This window comes from Melospiza georgiana, chromosome 2 (genome assembly GCF_028018845.1).
Source record: "Melospiza georgiana isolate bMelGeo1 chromosome 2, bMelGeo1.pri, whole genome shotgun sequence".
In the NCBI taxonomy this organism is placed as follows: Eukaryota; Metazoa; Chordata; class Aves; order Passeriformes; family Passerellidae; genus Melospiza; species Melospiza georgiana.
Window position 1 is genome coordinate 38,131,201 of NC_080431.1, and position 25,222 is coordinate 38,156,422.

At 34.6% G+C, this 25,222-nt stretch overlaps 1 long non-coding RNA gene across 1 annotated transcript; it reads left to right on the forward strand.

Moving 5' to 3' along the window:
- Nucleotides 1–18,648: 18,648 nt before the first annotated feature.
- LOC131080707 (uncharacterized) lies at nucleotides 18,649–24,085 on the forward strand. Its single transcript, XR_009114191.1, has 3 exons — nucleotides 18,649–19,360; nucleotides 19,575–19,708; nucleotides 21,239–24,085. It is a non-coding gene; the product is annotated as an uncharacterized LOC131080707 (long non-coding RNA).
- The last annotated feature ends 1,137 nt before the right edge of the window (nucleotides 24,086–25,222 follow it).

Consider the following 25,222-nt stretch of genomic DNA (forward strand, 5'->3'; position numbering starts at 1 on the left):
TTCCTAAGTTTTTGAGAGGAAATTAAATCTAAAACAACTTTTTATTTCCCCTTCACTTCCTCCCTACCTCTCCTCATTGCTTCCTTCTTCCTTGAAAAATAAGACTCTATTGGAGCCTCAGCAAATTCAGTAGGTTACTGAAATGATAAAATACAAGGGAGCAAGGAGACATATTCTGGCCAAAAAATGTATCAAATATTTTACAAAAGCATATTTTCTCCCTGGACAATTTATTAATTTTTGTGCTATGAAATTTCTTTTATTGCATGCATGCATGACTGTGTTAAGTATGCACGTGTGTGCATTCACTTTTAATGTGAAATTATGTACATTTTCCTTTACCAAGAAAGGTCTAGATTATAGTTTCTTTTCCCTGTTTCAGTCAGAGATTGAGGTTTTTGTTCAGAAGCTGTCTTCTCCTTTCAAATAAATAAATTTTTAGATTCACTAATTTAGTTTGAGAGTTTTTCTAATTTTGAAAGGTACAAAGTAATACTTCATAGTAATAGCTATATATAAATATACTAATTGAGTTATAGTTATACTAGGCATATATGTTTATATTTAATAATGACTATCATGAGAGGAAGAATATGACTCAAGACAATAACAAAAACAAGGACTTAGAACTTTGGAAAAACTAATACATACAACAGAACACAAACCAATGCTAGTGGATAGGAAATAGTAAAGCATATTGTTTGCATTACATGAAACAGGCATACACTTTTTAATTACCATCTCCAGACTGAGGAATTATGGTGAAAAAACTTATTGAAACCATTAAGCCAGTTTGTAGCTGCATATTTAAATGACATCTTAAGATGAAAAAGCAAACGTACGTAACACAAATTAAAGGAATCATTATTTCTGTGCAAGGAGTTGATTATGTTTAACACTTATTTAGACTAATATGTTTAGTTCTTTCTATTCACCTTTCCACAAGGATATTACTGCTCTGAAAAAAAAAAGACATAGTGATAATATAGTTCAGCAGTCCATACAGTAGTGAAAATTGTGGATTTATTCTCTTTAAGTGATCTAAATTACAGCATGTAGAGCGATGAAGCTTTAATATTGTGAAATATCAAACAGTTCAGACTGAACAAATAGCAAAAGATATATGGAACAGTCAAAAAGAGGAAACATGCAGAGAATACTTAGGTAGAGAAAAATATGAACTGCGACACCAGGTAGATCAGTGAAGCAAAAAAAGAAAAGGAGTGAGGGGGGATGAAACAGCCAGAGATTTTTTAAAGGAATATATTAAAGGACACAAAGAAAAAGTTGGAATGTGAGATTTAGGTAAACCTAAAGGAGACATTTCTTTTGACCTTTTATGCATATTTTGTGTTTACTGCTTAGTTGAGAGTACCTAGGTGACTTCATTGTCTGCTTTTAGAATATGATTTGTCAACAACTGTTTTACAAGAACCACTTGTCCAAAAGAGCAACAAATTCACAATTACAGGCTCGCTGGCTGTCATGCATTTTACTTAGAAAACATTTTTACTATTGAAAGTGGAAAGTTTGACTGTAATGGTACCGAGGGGGTTGGGGAAGGACTGCAGGAAAATTAGGTCAATTCAGTATTATTTTAAACCACATGGGAATTAGAGAGGCTACAGTAACAGCATGCATCTGAGCAAGTAAGGAATTTTAAAGTATAGGCACTTAAATTTAGGTAGGATGAATTCTACTGCAGTGACTTAAACAATTTTTTTTCTCAGGCCTGATTTTTTCTTTGATCCAGATGTCTGGATCAAGTTTGGGTTGCACTCTGGGACCTTATGTCCTTCTTAATTTGGACTAAATTTATTTTTTAATCTCATCAGAAGTAGCCTCGAGATACTTTCAATAGCATTGTACCATTTCAATAGAAGGAAATTTGGGGAAAAATAAAAATTATGTTGCAAGGAGGAATGTCTGTTAAAGCAAGGCAAAAACAAAGGAACTGGAAAGCATTAGGAACACAAAGCAAGGAAAAAATATGTTATATTTGTGAAATGCAAGGCCATTGCCATGGAAAAGAAAAATCTGAAGAATTCTTGAGATGATTTTTAAAAAAAGATAAATACAGTAACTGCAGTGTACTTGTATCAGAGATCAAACACAAATAAAGGAGCGAATGAGATTACCTGGCATTAGCATCTGCTTACAAAAACTTCAGGGAGTCTGCAGAAAGTGACTAGTGCCCTTTAATTAATCTCTGTGCTGGTAATTCCTTTTACTGAATGCTGAAATTTATTTCCAACACTGAACTCCAGAAGAATTCTCTTCTTTTTTCTTGGTCTCAAAAGCTTCAGGTGTAATGAAAGAAAAATGAAGGATCTCTTTTCCTCAGGCTCTGGGAATGGCAGCATTAGAACAGTAAGTATAGTTTGTACTGAGGCAGACCGTGTTCCTTATTACACGAAGCTAAGTATTCGCTTTTTAGAGTAAAATGACAGCAATTGCCCTCTTACTTCTGAGTCTGAGCTTTGGACTTGATTAAGACAAATGGAAATGTGGTGTAAAAATTAAACAGAGGCTCATGTATGTATGCAAATTTTTGTTAAACAGATTTCACACAGGCTCTTATATCAGGGAAGGTTCCTTTTTTATTCTGTGCAGTATAGATAATCTCTTCTAGGCAATATTTTCTTTGACTCTCATCTTGTTGTTAGTGCATAGAAAAGGGGGTGATCTATATGAGCAAATCTCTAATATGAGAATGAAGCTCCTGCATAAATTGACAGTTTTATACCTTAGCATATCTCCTCAGAGATCCAAGGATTTCTCAAAACTCTTTATTGACAGAAAGTAAATTAAGAAATTACCTTGAAAAATAGTATTGTGAATCATCTAAAATTGCACAGAAAACAAGTATGTGATCTCTGCGATCTCACCAGTCACAGCAATATATAAGGTTTTATAATAAAAGTTAAGTTTAAATAAAATTAATACCATAAGTCAATAAATTGCTCAGTTAAAAAATATTGGGTTATGATGGATTTCATTCCCACCTGTCTGATTTTAAGAGGTTATGTTGATTGGGTTTTTTTCTACTCCGTAACTCTTAGTCAGCTCTATAGACAGACCTACATGTCATATGATGCTTATTTCAGTAAACCATCATTTTTTCCTCTTACTCTAACATTCCTTTCTGCCTTTGAATTTCAGTAATATTGAATGGGCAGGATTACTTGTAGGACTTTTAAATTAAAGGTTTGAAATAGAGATCTGAATATGAATGGCTTCTATTCATTGGCAAAACTAAATTATTTTCTAGTGATTTATTTGTTAACTTTCTGATTATTTAATATAAAAGATTTTTAAATGTATGTTTGCTAATAGGTATATATTTGACAAAATTTTTTATGCGTATTAGACAAAAAAACAGCCTTTTCTCTGGAAAACAAAAGTTATATGTATATAATACTTGTAGTCTAACTAACTGGTAAATGTGAGCATGTACTGCAATTTACAGAATTTGGAGAATTCTGATGTCATCTATCCCTTTGTTCACAGCATGAAAGTGGCTTATTAAGCATAATGCTATGCTATCATGCTTCGTGTGCTGCCTCTAAAAAGAAAGCAGGCAAATATAGAATGAATTGTACCCAGCCTTCAAAAATAACTACTTCCAGCTAGAGACGTTACTCTCTAGAACCAATGACACAGATTTTTTCCAAAGAGCACTCAGTGGCTTCTGGTTAGGCACCTAATTGGAATAGCCAAGTCTTTCAAAGACAGGTCCTTGCCCACTGAAAGCTTCTGTAAATGTGACCACTGAATTTTGATTCCCTAGTTAGAGCTGCTCCTTTGTGAAAAGCTGCAGTGCTGAGGGGGGGGGAACAAAATTACTGAGGGAGAAGAAATCTTGTGCACTGGGATACTAAAGTCATAAAAATCATATCTATATAGCAGAAAAGTTTCAATGGGAATCAGAAGTAGACTAAATTGAACTTCAAAGAGGACACATTATTTCTGTTCATATTGGTCCTTTTGTGCTTTCTATCCTCTCAAATTGAACCTTTTCTGTTCCACTGGGTTACAGATGTGAAAAATAACTTAAATACCTTTACTTAAAGGTTCAGATTATAGAGATAAAATTGAATCTAATGATCTGACCAGATTATGTCTGTATGACGTATCACTGCAATAAAACTAATTTGGCAAGGGAATGATTGGTATGTTGGTTGTGAATGGAGTCAAGAGTCTGTTTTAACTGGAAAAAAAAGATAATATGGCTAATTTTTAAGCTGCTAAGACACTCAATAGGACACCATTTATCAGTTCTGACCTTTAAATATGGAAGTTTATAAGCATGTCAATGACAGCACTATCCAATAAGTAGACTACATCCTGAAAGCCAAATTTCAAAGGGCAGTTGGTCTTGGGCGATCCTTTCAATGGCTCTTCTCGCATCCCTTTTCCTCCTCTATCAGAGTTTTAAATAGATGTCAAACTCCTTCTGAATGACTCAACTAAATCAACCATTTGACTCTACTTTTTTGAGACAATATATACTCATCACTACATAAAAACATACTTTAAAGGAAAAACAACAAAAAAAATTAACTACCAAGTGTACTAAGTTCTTTTTATGAATATGGAAAATCAGTATTACAGTGTAATAGATAAATTTGGCAGTATTCCATCAAAGAGTTCAAACTATTGGCAAAAACAGACCACAATCTGTCTGATATGGTTATATCCACTTCATTTTTTCTGTGCTGCTATAGACTGCAGCACTGTTACCATCAGTGTTATCTGATGCTTCAGGGACTGAACCACACTGCCTGTTCCAACCCACTGCAGGCAATGGGAACACACAGAATGTTTTTTGGTGTCCCAGAAATGCTTCTACACACACACACAGACACATACACAAAAAATCAATTTGTTATGGAGCTTCCATTTCTATACACACCCTTTCCCTCTGGACAGAAATAAATACAAAACTGCTTGGAAGAGGCAATTTTATAATTTAACTTATAAATGTTTAGGTTTGTTCCGTTTTGTTGGTTTTTGTTTTTTTTGGTTTTTTTTTAATTTTGCCTTAGACAATAAAATTAGGTCCCGATTCACCTTTATTGAAGCCAAAACAAATTTCATCTTTCTCTATACTTTTATTTAATCAACCTCTTTTTATCTCTCTCAGAAAAAATATAGGACTTTCAACCATAAATTAATTCTTAAATTTTTCTTGATTGGGCTTCTGATGCTGTTTGCTGAACAGTGTTAAATCATAAGGAAGGAGACTGATTACTGTAATTTTAATCCTCTGCAGAGTTCAATTTTATTCAAAACTACATAGATGTTTCAATAGTTTTCTTTCTGATGACTTCAAGATCTGTGCTTTCACCTTCTGCCTTAAAAATTTATTCTCTTCATGTTAATTTAAGGCAAAGAAATACACATCCTATAGGTCCCTGGCAGTTTTCAGCAATTTCTTGGACTACATATGCTTCCGACTTATGCAAAAATTGCTGTTGAAAGCAATTAAGTTTTAAATAAAAACTTAAGCTTTGCAGATCAGGGTTTGTTTTGATTTTTTAATTTTGTGTTGTTTATTTTCTTCTGAAGTCCTGAACTCACACATCTTATAAAAGTTAAGAGAATATAACAACAAAAATAAAATTATTAGCATTTTTGTTATTCATCTAAATTAACATATACACATTATTTTTGTGATTATTTTATTTTCATGCTTACATGTGTTTGGGTTTTTTGGGTGGTGTTTTTGTTGTTTTAGTTTTGTTCTTTTTTTTTTTCACAGTGCAGAAAAAAAGATGCCATCAAAAAATACTTATTTGAAAAGACCTCACACAGACAGCACCATTTTTCACCAAGTGACCAGATATTCTGTGGCGCATGCTAACATTGTGCACATTGTGGCCCTCTTAGTGCATGTAATCATGGATTCATTTTCCATCCTGAATCAGTCATGAGAAAAACCCAAAAGCCCAATCCTACTATCACTGTAGGATAGTAAGCCTATCCTCTGCTTACCAAGGTCAGTGCAGAGGCAATTATTGCAAAACTTAGACAATGTCTGAGTTTGGTGTGGAGCCTTGCAGCTGTATCTCAGTGATTAGTAGCAAATGCCATGTTACTTACTTAATTTTGTTTGCAAGGATGTAAAGTAAAAATAGAAGGTCTTTTATTTAGTCAACTTTTATTTAGCTAACCTGCAGATGTAGGTTAACTCATTCTCCTTTGGTTTCTCACATCCAGCTGCAGGACTCTGAAATCTGGATATGTCCTATATGTTTGCGGAACTGTTTTCAAGTCTGCTACAGGCCCATACATGTAATAAAAACTATAATTTTAAAGTTTTTGTTATCTGTAGATACCTATGGTTCCATATTCTTTGAAGATGTACGTATCTTATAACTAATGACTGGGACAAAGCATCATTTTCAGATTATTTGTTGCACAGATCAAAACCTAAAAAAATATTTTATTGGGTCTCAATGAACTGTATCAATAGATTTTTTTTCTTAGGATATAAATAAAGAGATTTAGATGGATTTTGCATCTCAAATATGTAGTGGCTATTTAGCAGATGATGAGACAAAGATCATATGCTGAAGATTTTGTCTTCCTGGTGCTATCAAGAGATGTTACATAAAAGAACACAGAATAAAGCTCTGGTTTCTATAATTTGTAAAAAAATATAATTTAACAACTTTAAAAGTTTAGTCGCTACTCCTGCCAATCCTCTTAAACAATACAAGGGTCCTGGCCAAATTCCACCCTTAATGTTTTTTTTCCTTTCAGATTTCTGGATTATTTGGAATAAAAAGCTAAAGAAGGAAAAAAAAACCAACCCTGACTGAGATTTGCTGTTGGTCAGCTAGATAGGATACCTTCTCATAAAAGACAGATATAAAAGGAATATACTTTTTATATTTTTTTTATTTTATACTTTTTATACTTTATATAAAGTATAATGTTCAATGTTTGAACTCATCTAGGCAAAATTTATTCTTGGTGAAAGACTGTACTGTCTGTCAAAATGTAACAGCATTTAAAGATTTTACTTAAGAGCCTTTTTTCAGTTTGTGATTCAGCACGTAAGGTTGCAGTTATTTGGTGGAGATTTTTATACCAGATATAATTTAGTCTTCCTTGATGTAATAATCTATATTTTAAGGGATATTGGAGAGGTAAAAAAAACCATAATGGAGTTTGGGGTTTCTCCAGTCTACATATGGAATTTTAACCCCAAATATATGCCCGACTCTTTATGCTATATAAAATTGATGTGTTTGATGTTTTGAAGAATATTCATGGCATATTTAAACACATCTAAGGGTCTCAGTTGCATAAGAATTACACTGAGACATTGTGATCTAATCACGAAAACTTCACTGGTCCAAAAGACAGAGGAACTGGGCCAGCATTAAATGTTTGAAATATGACCATAAATGTGCTGGCTATTGTTCCAATGTCTGAAGTAATTGACAGAAAGCTTTGGGAGTTTACTGGTATTTTATATTTTGATGATTTCCATACTTATTTTATGGGGTCTAAAAGAGAATTTTCATAACTCTTCTGTTGTCTTTTGGAAGCTCAGAACACAGTGGGCTTGTGGGTTTGGTTTTTTTTTTTTTGTTTTGTAGCTTGGAGTTGTTTCCATTTATTTTGTTTTGGGTTTGTTTATTTGTTTTCTTGTTGATGTCTATACTGTAACTTAAAGAAATAGGGCAGAAGTAAAATTGTTAATACCTTTTTCATAAGCACATACACACTTGGTGATTTTTCAAGAATGTATATATTCATGTTCAGAGTGACTTGAATGAGTTTTTTGGGAAATTAAAGGGAGACTGTTGGGACTGTTGGAAAATATGTTAATAATAATAAAGATGTCAAGAAGTATTCCTCTATGAAAAACAAAGCTTTTCAATAAGGAAAACTAATTTATGATTAGTTTTTCTACTGGAAATTATATTTTCTTTAAAAAAAGGATGTTTTAGGTAAAGGAAAAGAACAGTTTAATCAACAAAGCCAAACTTGAATTTTCACAAAATTTTAAACTTTTGAATCGAAGCAGTAAGTTGTTGGGGTTTTTATCTTCATAACTTATTTGATTAAAAATCTATTCCTTCTTCACCTGTATTCATGAATTAATATGAGTATCCTTTTTCCAATAATGCATTTAAAGTAATAACAAAAACCCCATACTAAAAAGTGTTAGAATTCAAATTGTTCTGAAACTTTCACTCAACATCAAAGGAATGGTGGGAAAAAATACCACCAACTTCTCAGAAGTACAGGTGCACAACCAAGTGCTTGTTTAAATAGAGTATGTATTTGAAAGCAATAAAAAAGATAAAAAGCCCAAAAACTCCTTATAAGGAACTATGAGTGGATGTTATCTATAAATCTTAATTTTAATATAAGACTATTCCATGAATTCAGGCAAGAACCTGTTGATTGTAGTTTAGCACTTCTAATCAACTGGGATGAGGAGAGTTCTCCTGGTCTGTGTAAATGAGTTTCAAAATGCTTTTCTTTCTTAATATTTCCTTATGGTTCTTTTTGAAGCAAGAATAATGTCAGATATATTTTCACCAATTAGAAATACCAATCAGTGTCTGATTCAAAGGAAAGCTAAGAAAATGTGAGGTCTGAAGACTCTGGACTTGTTCCAGCTCTGCACACCAACAAGTAGCTCATTTTTAGCATGCTGGACAAAGCACTCTTTTCATGAAGAAACAGTCTGTTACACCCTCCCCCGCTTCCCTAGCTGAAAATTCCCTAACACATCATTTTCACTGACTGTTTAACACAGTGCTATGTCATGATGGATACAGAGAAACCATAATTAACTTCTTTTATTATAACTTGTTGTCTGTATGAAATGTGAGCTACCTTATCTGTAAAGATTATTTTGATGAATGCTGGGGAAAAATCATAAACTGGTGCCTCAGAATACCTCTAAATGGTAAATAGGATACACAGGCTATGCAAAACCTCACAACACACTCACAAGATTCAAAATAATTTTGAGGTTGTGGAATTCATTGTCCCATGGAGGTAAAGAGAATTTAAAAGACTGTGACTGAAAAGCTGATCAAATCAAAAAATATTTTCTTTTTCTCATTGAGCTCTGGTCATTCTTATAAGTTGGACAGGAACTGCAACAAAACCTGAGAATGTAATTGAAAGCCAACAATTTTATAGCAATGATATTGATGTTTTTCCCAGGAGCACAACAAGGATTGTGGCTCTGTTTTATTTGTTGCTGAGCAAACATAAAAAGTACAGACTTTGCTGTCATGAGCTTACAAATGAATTTGTATTTCTTTTCATTCCTGTACACTGATATGTATATTTTTTTAACTGAGCTACTTGGTTTATTTCTTTTACAAACAAAGAGAAGGAATTAACCATGTAAATAGGCACACAGAGAGTAAGGACACCATTTAGCACAAACCTTAATCACTGCAATTGAACCCAAAATAAGTAGCTTGCTTTCTCGAATAACATTCACAAAAGAGTCATTCTTTCTCTGCATCACTACAAAATCTGCAGTCTACATGTTCTTTTAGATCTTTATAAGCTGTATGCATCCCTTCCAAGGATTGTAGAGAGTAGAAATGCTTTGTCTGCAGTTTCTGAGCACCTGGCCTATCAAGTGAACTAAGAAAAGATTCATGAACTAAGAAAAGATTCATGACCTCTGCTCCACAGGGGAGGGTATTGCATAGTAATGTGATCAGCTAATGTCAGTCATGTCCTCCCCCAGATTTGGTCAGATGAATAAAGACATCTTACATATAAAAACTACAAATATAAAACAAAACCTGTACTTTTCTCTCTGGAGAACAGAGAAATGTACTAAAAACTGTCTAACAACAGCATAAAGAAAAATACTCAAACATCAAGAATCATCAAATTAAATTTCCTGTGCAGCTTTACTTTCAGAGGACTGACATATGCTTTTTGGTACAAACTCTAATTATATAGCCTTTTTTTTTCTTGAGAAAATTCTTACAATGGAAAAGAAGGGAGTTTATGCAAAGAATAGGTAGTTAGCTAATCAGCCAACTGTTTTTTAACTTCACCATTGAGAACATCACCCATACCTTACGTACAGGACACGATTTCGACTGAACACTGAATTAAAAAAAAATTTACTTCTGGGACATTTCTGTAGTACACATCACTGTGGTATCAGAGTAACCAAGAAACATTATTTTCCAGACACAGCATCACTTGCAGGAAGGATAATACAATTACACCTGTTTGAGATACAGGAGCTTAATGCCAGAATATTCAAACATCTATTAGCTCAGGGTGATACCACTTGATGTGCCTATGGTCCAGATATTCAGTATATTTAGCATTTCATAAAATTTTCTCTGTTCAAAGAGCAGCTCTAGCAGACTTTCTCTGTGGTTCCCTTTTCTGTTCTGCTCTTTTTGCACTTCTGCTGCTTTTACTCCCATTTTAATGCTGTCAGCACCTCTCTGCTTCTTGGCCCCTCTCATTTCAGTTTGTCCTTTTCTCCTTCCCACCCACACACTGCAGCTTGCTTACTAGTAAGATGATGAACATACTATCAAAATTACTTTTGGCTAGAGAAAAAGCATCAATGAACTTTTGCTGAGCTCCATGAGAGTTGCTCAACCTATGCCTCTTACAGAGGTATAATAGACACTGCAGTCTGGCCCCGAGGGTGAGTAAACACTGAGTATTTTAATGCTGGACAGCACCTGACCTTGGACAGCACCTGAGTCCCATTGGTAGTGAGTGTCCCTTTCTCAACCTTTACCATTTTCAGGTCAAAGTACTGACGAATTTGGTGGGCTCTGTTACAACGTATCAAAACAATGTGTATTAAGAGTGCCACTGACCTGAATGGGGCATGACCTCAGGGAGGTTTGGAAAATATAATTTCCTGACCTAATTTCCTAGGATTGAGCAGGGTGAACCGGACCTAAACGATGGACTCTGCCACAGTCCCCAGTCAGAGTGGATTTGGATGACTTTGACCCTTGAGCAGTGTCTAGGCTATCTCAGAGATCATTTGTTGGTGTGAACCAAAATCATGCCAGAGAGCATGAAAAATAATGGACAAAAACAGAAGGAAAGAATTAGATCCACATTTTTTTTGGTTTTATTCACAGTATGGGTGTACTTTTACAGTTTGATTAGAACACAAGTGAGGAGACAGAGCACAGAAAGAAGAGAATTTTCTGAAAGCTTTATATATCTGTATTCTCATTGTTTTACCAGAATAAAAAAAGGTTTCTGGCACCCCAGTTCGGTGTATCAAATTCATTCATCAGTCATTTGAAATTTGTATCAGTTGCTTATATGATTTTCTTAACAAGAACACAAAAACATTATAGGAAGTATTTGAACTTCTATTTGAATATAAAGTAAAGCAAACACTAAAAATACAGCCCAAAAGTTCTGATCAGTTTTACAGAGTAGTAGAAAATGCCAGGCAACCATATTTTTTCATGAAATTATAAACTTTATGGCAGATTATGCTTAAGCCTGGTTTTTACATGGTTTACAATTTTGCGGAAAGCAGAGTAATACAAATAATGCCTGACTTGATTTGATATAAATAATGAACTCTTTATTGGGGTATTGTTCCTGATTTGATGGTATTAAGAAGGATATGCATATTTTTATTCAGAAAAATATACTGTGGATTTATTATTATAAGTAATATGTAGAGTATAAATTACTTCAGATAAGAGATAAGAAAGTAAAACAAAAAATTGGTTTTATATTTAACTGAAAATACAACCAGTTACTAGCACCTTTAACTTTATATCTAGTTTAGTAGGTCATTATTTCCTCCTACATGTATTTGAACATTAAATGTATAGGTAGATGGCCTAATATGTGAAAGTAAGGAGATTCTGCAAAGAAAATGTTAGGACCTCAGAGGTTTATTTGAGAAAATAATAAAGGAAGTACTTTCACAGAACTAAAATATAAAGTTACATCTTAGCAGAACAGTAAAGTCAGGCAATGTATTGATTTACTACTTGGATTTTTAGATATGCTAGACACAAAAATAACGCAAAACAACTTTATAGAGTAGTGCAGACAACTATGACAAAGGAAGAGATTCAAAGTCATGAACACAGTCAAATCAAGCAAGAGTCATTAATCCCTAATGTAGTCTATTGTGTAACCTGTTTATTCATTAATGAAGCAATTGCAAATGTTGACTCAGGTTTATTTTCTTGTCATGATTTGCTGGGAGAAAAGGGCTGAAAGAAAAGACTAGAACAGAGCTGTTTAAAGCTGTGTCTACAATCTCTGCGTGGTTTTGGCCATGTTCCAGATACATTAAAGAAATCTCAGAGCAATCCTTCTTTTCTTTTCTTTTCTTTTCTTTTCTTTTCTTTTCTTTTCTTTTCTTTTCTTTTCTTTTCTTTTCTTTTCTTTTCTTTTCTTTTCTTTTCTTTTCTTTTCTTTTCTTTTCTTTTTTCTTTTTTTTCTTTTCTTTTATTTTTTCTTTTCTTTCTTTTCTTTTTTTTCTTCTTTTTCTTTTTCTTTTTCTTTTTCTTTTTCTTTTTCTTTTTCTTTTTCTTTTTCTTTTTCTTTTTCTTTTTCTTTTCTTTATTTTTTTTGCCCCCCTCCTTCCTTTTTCCCTTTTGCCTTTTTTTCCTGTCGCCATTTTAATCTTTTTTTCTCCCCTTTTCCTCATGCTTCAATTTTTCCTTTTCTTTTTCATCATTCCTTTTTCTTTTTTTCTTCCCTTCTCCTCTTTTACCCTTCTCTTCATCTCCATTTTGTTTCCCTTCCTGTCCTTTTCCTTCCCTTCCCCTCTCTGCTTTGCCTTGATGTGCCTAGTCTTACAAATCTTCCTCTTCTGCTGCCTCTTCCTATCATTCTATCCAGGAGAAAGGATGCCCAAATGCAGATGGAATACATTTTCATGATGGACCCAGTTCCTGGAAACACCACACTTACCCCACACTGGCTCTAAGGAACAATCCTCACAGGCTATAGGTTTATCACCTTTCACAGATCAAACATCTGTCACAATGGAGGAATTCTAAATGAGAGAAGTTGTTATGAGCTCAATTTTGGCAATATTTAGAGAGTCACAAAATTAATTATTGAAAAATTAGACTGATTGATGTATTCATTAATTACTTATCTCTCTGGATTTTATTAATATTTAGGATATCTAACAACTACAGTTATTACTATAGATTGTTTTTCACTTTCCTGTTTTTCCAATATATATTGCTATTTGAAGTAACATAATCTGTGGGTAAACAGAAATATTTTCAATGGTATTGGTTAAGCAGAGATTATTTGAAATAGATGCATAAAGATGGAGGTACATTAGTGTAGTACTGACTTTGTAAAGGTAAATTTCATGGGTTTCATTTAGGAATTAAAGATCCTTAAAATTTTATACTTGAAAATTTTCAATAATTTTATATCTTTTCTAAACTGCATAATTCTTGCTGGAATTTCAGTGATGTTTGAAGGCAGATATTGGGCATGTCTGAAATTCTCATAATTATTTGAGTACATTGAACATAGCCCTGTTTTCAATGAGTCAGGCAGCATTTAACCTTTCTAAATCAATTTCAAAAGAGAGGAAGGAAATCCATTAGAAAAAAAAAAAACTTTATAAAATATGCAGAGAAGAAAATTGACATAAAAGGCTGACAGAAGCACAATCATTCTCTTTGGAAGACTGCAAATGTAAATAAAGGCATTATTCTTCTCAACAAAAACTGTGCTTATGAAATATGAGTTCTAACAGTACTACACACTGGAACATACCATGAAGATTAGTATACATTCTTCAGATGATTTTGAAAGGTCATTAAAATCAAAAAATGTCTCGATATCTAAGTACCTTAAAATCAAAAAGTGTCTCGATATCTAAGTACCATCACCTGATAACATTTTATGTCACCCTTTGCTGTATAGAATAATAAATACAAAAGACTTATAAATAAAATAAAATAATAGTAACAATACAACAAAACCACAACTAGCAAAACTGGATGTAGATTACCCTTGACTTCAGTAGCATTGGCAATAAGACAATTATTTATATATTTTATTTATTTTATTTTTATATTTAATATATCAAAAGGTTTTTTTCTCTTTCAGGGTGACAAAGTTTACAAAGTGGTTTGGGCATACATTTCAGTGTCACTGGTGGTAGATTTTAGTAATAGTTCTCATACACAAAGAGTCTTATGTAGAAGGACTAAGTATTTCCTGAATGTGTTTATTTGCATTTGAATTTAATAATATCAACCCTCTTTCTACCAATGCCTATGAACAGATCTACCAATGATGCTGAATATTTTAAAGGTCTGTTGGTAGAAAAAATAAAAGCCTTCTCATTAACACATTTTCAAGACTATGTAAAATAATATTAAATAGAAAATAAGAGGTTGAAAAAATTACCTATTTAAGAAAAAAAAAGGCTTTCAAACGGTTATTACATTTGCAGCAGATTGAGGGCGGTGATCCTGCCACTCTACTCAGCCCTGGAAAAGCCCCATCTGTAATATTGTTTCCAGTTCTGGACTTTTTAGTGCAAGAAAGGCATGGAGTTCCTGGAATGGGTATAGGAGATGGAAACAAAGATGATCAGTCGACTGGAGCATCTCTCTTACAACGAAAGACTGAGGGACTGGGTCCTGTTTGGCCTTGAGAAGAGACAGCCATGAAGGGACATCATCAATGTGTGTAAGTATCTGAAGGGAGGGTGTCAAGGGCATGGAGCCAGGATCTTCTCAGTGTTGATGAGCAATAGGACAAGTGGCAATGGGCAGAAACTGATGCACAAGAAATTCCACCTAAATATGAGTGGAATTGCTTGGGGTGAGCTACCATTCACTGGAACAGATTGCCCAGAGAGGTTTTGGAGTCTCCATCATTGGAGATATTCAAAAAGTATCTGGACAAAATTCTGTGCTATGCGCTCTAGGATGACCCTGCTTCAGCAGGGAGGTTGGGCCAGATGACTCCAAAATAATCAAATTAAGAAGGAAAAAAAAAAAAAAGAATCTTTCTATATTTTGATGTGGAGGGATAGAATGTAAGAGAATAGTGCAGAAGGCAATCTCACCCCTAAGGAGTTGCAGCTGTGCTAATCACCAAAGATTAGGAACAGGCCTGCCCTTAACAGGCCACAGCTGTGTCCAGTAAGAAGATGAGTGCTACAAAAGAGTGGGGTAGCTGGGTGAGGAGAGAGTTGGAGTTTGTTGGTTGTGCTGTGAGGAAGAAGGAATCAGTGCCGTGAGGAGCTTCATAGGAAGTCACTGAGAAGGTATGGGAGCTTTAAAATAAGATGGCAGCATTTTGATTCCTGTATTCCTGGTCAAATCTGGCCTATTTCAAATTTATCTGTTGTGTTTATCTTTTGACAGCCTTATGTATTTTTCAAATTTAAAGTTTCTTAATTTCAGAATTATTGCTGTGTATATTTAGAGTCTATGACAGTTTATGGATCATTTTTATGTCCTGGAAATCAGATTTTCAAAGAAATTTTGGCTTTGGAAGCACAATTGTCTTTGTTAATGCCCCTAAGAGACACTGTTCCATCAGACATCCAACAGGTTTTCAATCTGAAAGCCTCTTTTATTTTAGTAAGAGTGAAAAACAACACCTTCGAAATTGATGTGTCTCACTTCTGATATACTTAGTTTCTATTTGGGTGAGAGGCTTACTGGCCCAGATCAAAAAAGAAATTGGTGATCTAGAAAACAACTGATAATATTATGAAATGGAAGGTAAAAAAGATGGGAAGGATTTGTGGGCCAAAGTATACTCTTTATATTGTTCCATTATATTTCATTTATTCTGCTGATGTGGACATTAATTTGTTTGTTTTCCTTAGTCACTGAATACACTGCATTGCATTCAACACATAATAATCAATGCCAGTTTTTTGAGAAAGATTTTTTTTTTTTATTCTAAGAATAATTAAATGGAAACAATTGGAATTCATGATGTCTAATTCAAGTATTTTGTGTTTTGTTCCCCCCAGTCCTGAGCAATTAATATAATATATAAATTCCATCTTCTTTTTGACTGTTCTTCAACATTTGTTATAATATTTTCTGAACTCTTAATATTAAGTCTGTTGCATTATTTTTTTTTATATATTTTTCCAGTCTTCTTAGGAAGTAAAATTTTTTTCTATCTCATTTTGTAAAGTATGCTTTTTAGAGCCCTGTAAGTCTGCTGAAAGGTTGGTTCATTTTAAATTCTGGGAATAAAAATCCTGACAGTAATTCAGGTAGAGTCTGGCAGAATTAAATTAAACTATAAATCATATTCCTCAACACTTTTTTTTTTTAATATACTGGAAAATTCAAGAGACTACCCAAAACCTTTGAAGCTAATCAAAGGCTTTTTAAAAAATTTTTACTTCTGGGAGGGGTCTCTTAAAAATAGCATCACCTTTTGAAACAAGCAGAGTATTAAACCCACCATTTTCCCACACTTTTACGGTGTTTGTATCATTTGATTTATATCCTTATTATTAGAAAATATGAGATGAACAGGGTAAAAATTGTGATCTGTTCTGAAAAAATAATGGGGCTCCAAACTCAAGTGGTGAGAACCATAAAGGCTGATTTCAAGTTCCTGTTAGACATTTCCACTTGACTTGAGAAAAGGTTCACCTGGACATAGAAGCACAGTCTGCATGGTGTGCTGAGAGACTTAAAGGACATAACTGTGAATGTATTTTATGGGAAGAGAATTATAAATGCTATGCATATCTAATTCACAGAACAGGCAAGGACAATTGCCCACTCACAATTATGTAACACAGTTCTGTGTCAGGCACTTAAGAATGGTAAATAAAAACAAGCAAAAAGTATTTTTAACATGTAACTGATATTTTCAATAGACTAATTTTAATTTATTGTGGTTGTCTATATGATGCAAAATATATTTGTGATGAGATGTTTGGTTAAGCCTGGGGATGAAATTTATCATTTGATCGTGCACGTAGATGGAATACATAACTCTGGAAAAAAAAAAAGGCATCTCAGAGCTTGAGTATTTTGTAGCCTGACTTTCTATTTTAGTTCTCTATAGCTAAGACATTATTATTATTACCTAAGTATTATTCAGTTAGTAAAAAATACATTGTGTTCAATAGTAAAACCTGAGGAAAGGAAACAGTAATTTTCTAATATCAGGGAAAACTAAACAGTCTTTAGAAAATTTATTCGATATTCCATAAATTCAAGAGCGTTTTCTCATCTTTATGCAAATTGTATAGTATCTGTATGATTCAGCAAGTGATCTTCTTTGTTCCTAAAGTAATAGGTCAATTATGGCTAAGCAACTGTGATTGCAAGACCATAGCAAAAGTTTTGGCAGCTTGGCTCTAGGCATTTTTATGTAAAATTACTATTCCTGATATAAAGTCTTAATAAGATGGAAAATAATAACAAAATGGAAGATCTGTGGCTCATCAGAAGCTATTTTATGTGCTACTGAAAAAGGGCATTTCACCCAGCTGAACAGAGAATTTCTTCAAAGTGTGAGCAGAAATGGACTTCAAGGACACCTTTTATTTTCTCCCATTTACTTTTTTCTTTTTTGTTTGTTTTTTTTTTTTTTCATTTTCAGTTTGCCAAAGGCTGCTGTCATCACTAATATAATTATTTCTACATCATTTGATCTGTGAAGTTGCACCAGACAGGACATTTCGATTTCTACACTCTTATTTTGTATTTTGGAACATTTGGCACAGCTAATCAGAGTGATTTATTGAAATACAGTAGAGGACGGTAGCTGAAAATAATGCCAGAGCACTAGTATTTTTTTGAGATGACCTATATCCAGTCTCTAGAAAACACTTTATAGACACAAGATCAATATTTTATTAGCAATGACTAATAATTCATGATGATGTAATATGTTATGAGAGGAAGCCATTTCCTGATATCTGATAGCTGGATATAAATATAGCAACCCCTACAGATAATTATTGCTCTTCTATACTGTTAAGAATACATTCCAGAAAAAAAAACCCCAAACAACCCAAATAAACATATTTTAATATTTAGGTAAAATGATAGTTTAAGTGAACTACTTCAGGTTTATTATGTTCTGCTTGAAACACTTTTTTGCCCATTATCTTGAAACCAATGATACAAGAGAGAATTAAGCAGTGCCTGATTTATGAAGTTATATTAAGTTTATAATAAGAAATGTGTAGTAATAAAATTTCTATGACTAGCTTTGACTGGATCTTTTTCTTCAATAGAAGAATTTTTCATGCAAGTCAAGGAACAGGTATCACATTGGCTGTGTGGGTGTTTGCCATGTGGAACACCGATTCTTACTAGACAGAACCCCAAATGAGAAAAATCTCCAAGGTTTCTACTGGCATGTTTATATACCTGTAGTGATTTCCCTTTTGGCTTGTGTTGACAGCTTTAAAGGATTGTTTTGTCTGGAGTGTCTCTTTCCTTTTTTTTTTAAATTAAGTCTTTTTACAAGTTTCTAATTCTAGCATTAAGAATGTTAGTCTTAAGACTTATGACTTAGCAATCTGAAAATAATTTTCTTATTATTAAGTAGGCCATATGACAAATCTACATATATTTCCCTGTTGTCTACAGCTTTGACTACTCTCATTTTTGGTCCATTAATCTTCTCTCGATCTCATTCCACAGCTATTACCTAATAAAGTAAAAAGTTAGAAAGGAATACACCAGAACAGTGAAAGGAAAAAATCAGAAGCATGGTTAAATTCATGTAAGCTTACTATTCAAATATTGTGGAAGTGCTTGTAGTAACCCAGCTTTATATGATCACAAAATAGGTATCTGGAAATGAGAGCCACAGTGAGCTGACTTCCTTTATAGAAAAGAAAAAAAAGAAAGAGGAACTTTTGGGTTATGGTTCATTTAGCTTGGTTTAGATATCTACTTTAGAATAAGAAGAATTGTGCCCTTGACTCCAGTAAGTATATTGACCACATCTTTATGGATGGTATAGGTAGACAGATTAGGATCTCAAACATAGATTTAGATCTCAAAATCCACAGAGTGAAATTTATATTCTCATTTGTAACTTGAAGGCAAGAAGAAAAAAAGGAAATAGTAAAATATATTTCCATCGGACATATCTTATTAAAAGTATTTCTCCAAAAAAGAGAATTACATTCTCTTTATATAGACATATTTATATATATGTGTGTGTATGTATATGTATATCCAATAATAGGCATTCAAAAATTTGCAACAAGAAATTTAAAGTTGTGTGTCTTTCCTTGTTAATTTTCCAATTATATGATCTGATGAGAACTGCGATAACGTGATGAGTCAGAAGCAGCAGAGAGCTGGCTAATGAAGACACTGAATGCATCTTCAAACTTACTGATGTAAGTCAAAACTTACTGTTTTACTGATGCTGTGTGGTGCTTCTTATTAATCATCAGTTAATAACTTGGCAGCCTAACCCTCAGAGGCAAAGGAATTCTGAACACCTGCATGACATCATAAAGGTGGCATGATATTTAGTGATAACTCAATTAGTAAAGTGTTCATCATCACAGTGTAATTTTTTTTAATGTAATTTTTTTCTCATTTTCACAGCTTTTCTTCAGTGGAAGTGAGTTGAAGTGTAATGTCAGGATAGAGGCATGGGGAAGAAGAATCAGTTAAGGATAAGAGAATGAAGACATATGTCTCTAACTGAGAAACCTCATGTTGAAGAGCTCACATCAAGGGTTAGAAAGATTTTCCTGGTTTTGTGGTAACAAAATGTTCATGATAACAGTTCTAATCATTATTATAGCAAGCCCTATAGTAAAAGAAACAGTATTTTGATTTTAATTTTGCATTCCACAAAAGCTATTTTTATTAGTTTAAGAAGAAGATATTCACACATTAAAGAAAAAGCAGTATAATGGACTGTATCCTCTCACGGGTAGACACAGGATATTTTATAGAAAACACACTTTTTTCACACATGAAGAAATCCTCTTTTGAACAAAGACAAGGTGTAAAACCTCTAGGCTGAATGTCAGCTATTTGAGGAATTTACTGAGATCATCATAGACACTTCTTCACTCAATGCTTGCTTCCGTGTGCAACAGCTTTTTATTTTTCAGTCTAAAAATGAAGGATTAAAGAGGAGGAGAGAAAAGAGGGAAACAGTACAAATTCAAGCATTTTGCCAATAGTCTGCTAGAATGTGGTTGGATACCCTGATAGTCCTTGTGGCTGCAAGGATGTGTGCAGGATATGCACAGCTCACAGGGGACTGAGAGGGGCTTTAATATAAAGTTTGTGTTGCAATCATTCAAGAAGATTCTCAAGTTCTGTAAGTGGAGATTCATAGCACCTATGTTCTATCTAGTTATCTGGCATTACATGAATGGTCCTATGTCTTTTAAATAAGCATACTTTAAGTCTAAAGAAGTCTCTGGCAATACAATATTAACACAGTTTCTAAGGAAAAAAGAAACTAAAAAATATATTTTCCACTTCTACTGAATTTTGGCTCCAATTTTCAAACAGGGAGTGCAGAAGCCTATCATACTCCTTGTAAAGTATTGACCAAAGCAAAATTACTACCTTGCATCGGAACCCAGAACAAAATTCTTGCTATAGAGTTATATCAGTTATGATGGGGTTTTTTTTCCATAAAAATTCAAGTCAGTTAATGCATGTTGAGAATACAAAAAAAAAAAAAAAATTAAAGCAACTTAATAGTATGTTTAATTTAGGAATGTTTTAGTCTTACAGTGACTAAAATATCAATAATTATCTAGTCTTCAATCAGTTCCATTAAGTGTTCACAGAATAGAGCATTAAGGCCACTTAATGTTAATGCTAACTTTATAATCATCTAGGAACAAATATTTCAAAACAGCCCATAAGTTTCAATAAAATCAGCAACTACAAAAAAAAAAAAAAGGAAAAAATTATGGTATATGAAAGTAGAAAATGTGCTGAATGCCAGATACCCACAAAAGCTGCTCACTCTCTCCTCTCTGCAGCTGGACAGAGGAGAAAAAGGGTTGAGAAGGTTGGGAGAATCCACTTATCAAATATTGTCACAGGCAAAACAGGCTCAGTTTAGAGGTATGAGTTGAATTTATCAATAACATAATGACATCAGGATAATAAGTAAAATAAGTGCTTAAAAATCACCCTTCCTCCCCCGCTTCCTTTCCAGCTCTCTCTCCTCCCCCAGCGGTGCAGGGATTGGGGTTATGCTCAGTTCATCACCCGTGGTTTCTCCTTCTGCTCAGGGAGACAAGTTATTCCCTTGCTGCACTGTTGGGTCCCTCCCATGGAAGACGGGTCTCCATTAACTTCTCCAGCATGGATCCATCTCAAGAGCTACAGCTCTCCACGAACTGCTGCAGTGTGGATCACTCTTCCATAGGGTGCAGTCTTTCAAGGACAGGCTGTTCCATTAGGGGAGCAGACGCCCTCTCTCCCGTGGGCTCACAACCTCCTCCAGGCATCCAGTCACTCCATCGTCAGCTCCTGCTCCATGGGCTGGGGGTGAATCTCTGCATCCCCACGGACCTCCTCCGCCTACAGGGGCACAGCTGCTTCACCATGGGCTGCACCAGGAGCTGCAGAGGGATCTCAGCTCCAGGGACTGGGGCACTTCCTTTCCCCCTTTTCCCCCTGACCTTTGTGCCTGCATGGTTGTTAGATTCCCATGTTCTTGCTCTGCTCTTCTCTAGTCACAATTACAGCTGCACAAACACTTTTTGTTTAGATTTCTTCTAAAATGTGTTATCACAGAGGCATTGCCACCATGTCTAATTGACATTTCTGCCTATGGAACCACCAGGGATTGGCTGTGCTGGACACTGAGGAAGCTTCTAGTAACTTCTCATGGGAGCCATCCCTGTAACTGCCCCGTTACCAAAAACCAAAGCCACGCAAACCCAATACATCAGGATATAAAGTCACTTTAATAAATGACATATGTTTTGGAACTTGGGTAGTAATGTCACCTTTAATGAAATACAAATGCTACTGAAAACACATACTGTAATCATAGAATCATTTTCTTACTGTTTGGTCTGACTCAAGTGAAGCATCAAAGTCAAGACAATTTGACAGTAACCAGATACCAGTTTATAGCCACCATTCATGAATTGATTGACTTGGAATTTCTAGGTGAAGGATTCTGTGTCCAGGTTTCATTTATGATTATCTTGATGGTTGGATAAAAATGTGGTGTTAATCTCTCTGGAATTTATTCACTTCCATATTTAGATAAATGTTCATATACTAGATCTTTGGAACGAATGAGATTGCCCTGTAAACTGAAAATTTATACTTCTGTCTAGCAATCACAAATGATAATATTACAAGGAAAAAATCAAAAAGATGTTAAAAATCTTCTCTTCAATACAGTTCCTCTAAACACTCAAGGGAAAGATTATTATTTTAATTTTCTGGGAATAGAGTATAATCTAGAAAGCAATTTTTAGTAAGTCTCTTGGCTCACATTAGATGTAGAACAAATGTTATTTTAAACATAATCTGCAACACTTAATTGCAAGTCCCTGTTCTGCCAGATATTTAACCTTTTTTACATTTATTAACATTGTTCCTGAGAGGTCTCTACAACCTGCAATCTCTTCATTATTCCATTATCTAAAAGGAAATCAGTAACACAAGTTTTGATTATTTTCTTTTAAATATTATGAAATATTTTACAAGAATATAGGGAAGCAAATGGGGAATATTACCTAACAATTCTGATACATTTTGAAAAAGGATGTGTTAAAGAAAATGAGCTTGTAAAGAATTCTGTTTTGATGGGATGTCATAATAACATTTCTTAAATGGTTCTCTTTCTTTTTCTCTCTCTCTTGTTCAGTTGTACTTATTTTTAATTAATTAGAGGGGAGAAAATTCTACCAGAGCTTTAATATTAAAATTAAGTATTTATAATCTGGTAATGTCCTCAGGCAGATCCATCTGTAGGTCCTATTACCTGGTATTTAAATAATACCTGAAAAATATGGATGCAGGATTTAATTTATACATATCAAAAAACATTCATTGAGCTAAAAAGGATACTAATAAATCTCATCTTTCTGAGTGTGGGACCAAAGATTGTCTTATTGATTTCTACTTAACAGAATCAATCATACTTTCAAGAGATTCCCCAACATTCCTTTTGGATGCATAGATAAATTCAGGAATCCTGACTGTGTAATTAAACTGTGTATATCAATACCTTTTCTTTAAAGTGTTGATACTAAAAATACTGAAAGGACTCTGGACTGCTGACATTACATTTTTTTTGAAGGATATACTACAATACAATGACTTCTGTGGAACGGAAGCTCAGATCAAGTTGGTCAGATCAAATAAAAATGAAAAGAGTATTAGAAGTCCTCACTGCTCACTGTTTCATCTCAGAGGTAGGTCTTTTCTTTCACCTCACTCTTGCTCTGAATACAGCAATGTTGAGTGTCTTGCTGAGTAATGAATAATTCCAAGCAGTGCACTGGAGACCTCTGGAAACTGCCTGTGTATTGGCTCTTTCTCTTTATAGTGTCTCTGCTTCCCTTCTTGGTGTGGAGACTTCTGAGTCCTCCCATTCTGCTTCCTTCCCTCAGGAGAGGGCTGCTGCTCCAAAAAACTGTGTATTGATCCAATATATGACAGCCAGCAGTTAGCAAGTGCATGACCCCACTCCCTCTGGCTGAGTTGCACCTTCCAGCAAAACACAGTTATGGCACAAGAGAAAACACAGCAAAAAAAAGATATGTTATTTTTCATTCTTAATGTGAGATAATTTGTGTGTATATCAACATTTTTCAGTGCATGCATTAAATTTGTCACCAATGGAAATTTTCTCTGTCTCCTGACAAGACCATCTCTCTCCTCAAACCTCAAATTGAGAAGCACAAACAGTGTTTTAAAAGAACTGATCACTGTGCTTGCATTGGAGGTATTCTTAATGTAACATAAAATCTGATCATAATAATAGGATATGAACTTAGAATAGATTATTATTTTAAAATTGTAACTTGGAAAAAAAATTCTTGAACTTCACTTTTCAAAAGCCCCAGCTTTTTAAAATATAAAGTCATTTGTGTTTCCTCGAGGAAATGACAGCCTGATCAGAGTTTAACAGAGAATTTTCTGTGTCAAGGCCCTGGGGGCAGCACCAGGCCTGGGTGCCCCTCCAAACCCCTTGCATCTCCCTCCACCCTGCGCAAAGCCTAGAGCCCCATGTCACCCCCCAGAAATATCAGCCCTGCCCCAGGCATGCCACAGCAGGGCTGTCTCCAGCTTCCCTCAGCCCTGTCCTGCCTAGCTGAGCCAGGCTCTCCTGCAGATCCCATCCCCACCTTCACACATCCCCTGGGCTGTGCCAGGTACCCAAAGGTGGGGCTGTTCCATTGCCTCACAGCTGTCCTGATGCTGGGGAGGGCTGGACTGTCACAGACATCTTTTGTGAAAAATCCTTTCTTGGGATTTTTCTGCCTTCTGAGAATCTGTGGCCTCAGCAACAAAGTGTAAACAATGGTTATCTGCTGCTGTGGAATGCAACAGGTGGATCCGTGATTGGTCTCCTGTGGATGTTTGGATTTACTGACCACTCACGGCAGAGCTGCTCTCGCTTTCTGCTGGGACAGAGAACTTTGTTATTCATTCTTTTCTATTCTTATCTTAGCTAGCTTCTGAGAACTTTTCCTTCTATTTCTTTTTAGTATAGTTATAATGTAGTATATATATCATAAAATAATAAATCAAGCCTTCTGATCATGGAATCAACATTCTTGTCTCTCACCATGACGACCCTTGTGACCACTATCACACTGGACTCTGGCTGATGGGTCCTGGGACAGACCCTGGTGGATGGATCCTGCCTTTACAGGGATAAGGTTGATCCCAACAGCCCTGAAGCTCCAGCACCAGGGAGCCAATGGCCCTCATGGTGCCTTGACACCAGTAATGTACCTGGGACACTATTCAGAAAACACAAAAGAAATTATAGCTTCTTTGAAGCCAAACAACTTATAGTAACAGTAGAATCATAGAAATATTTAGGTTGAAAACCAGCATAAGATCATCAGTTACAAACATTAATCCAGCTCCATCACATTCACCACTATGTCCCTGAGTGCCACACTCACAAATTTTTTGAGCTCTTCCAGCTATGATGACTCCACCACTTCCCTGAAAAGCCTGTACCAATGCTTGACAACCCTTTCTGCAAAGAAATTTTTCCTAATATACAATCTAAA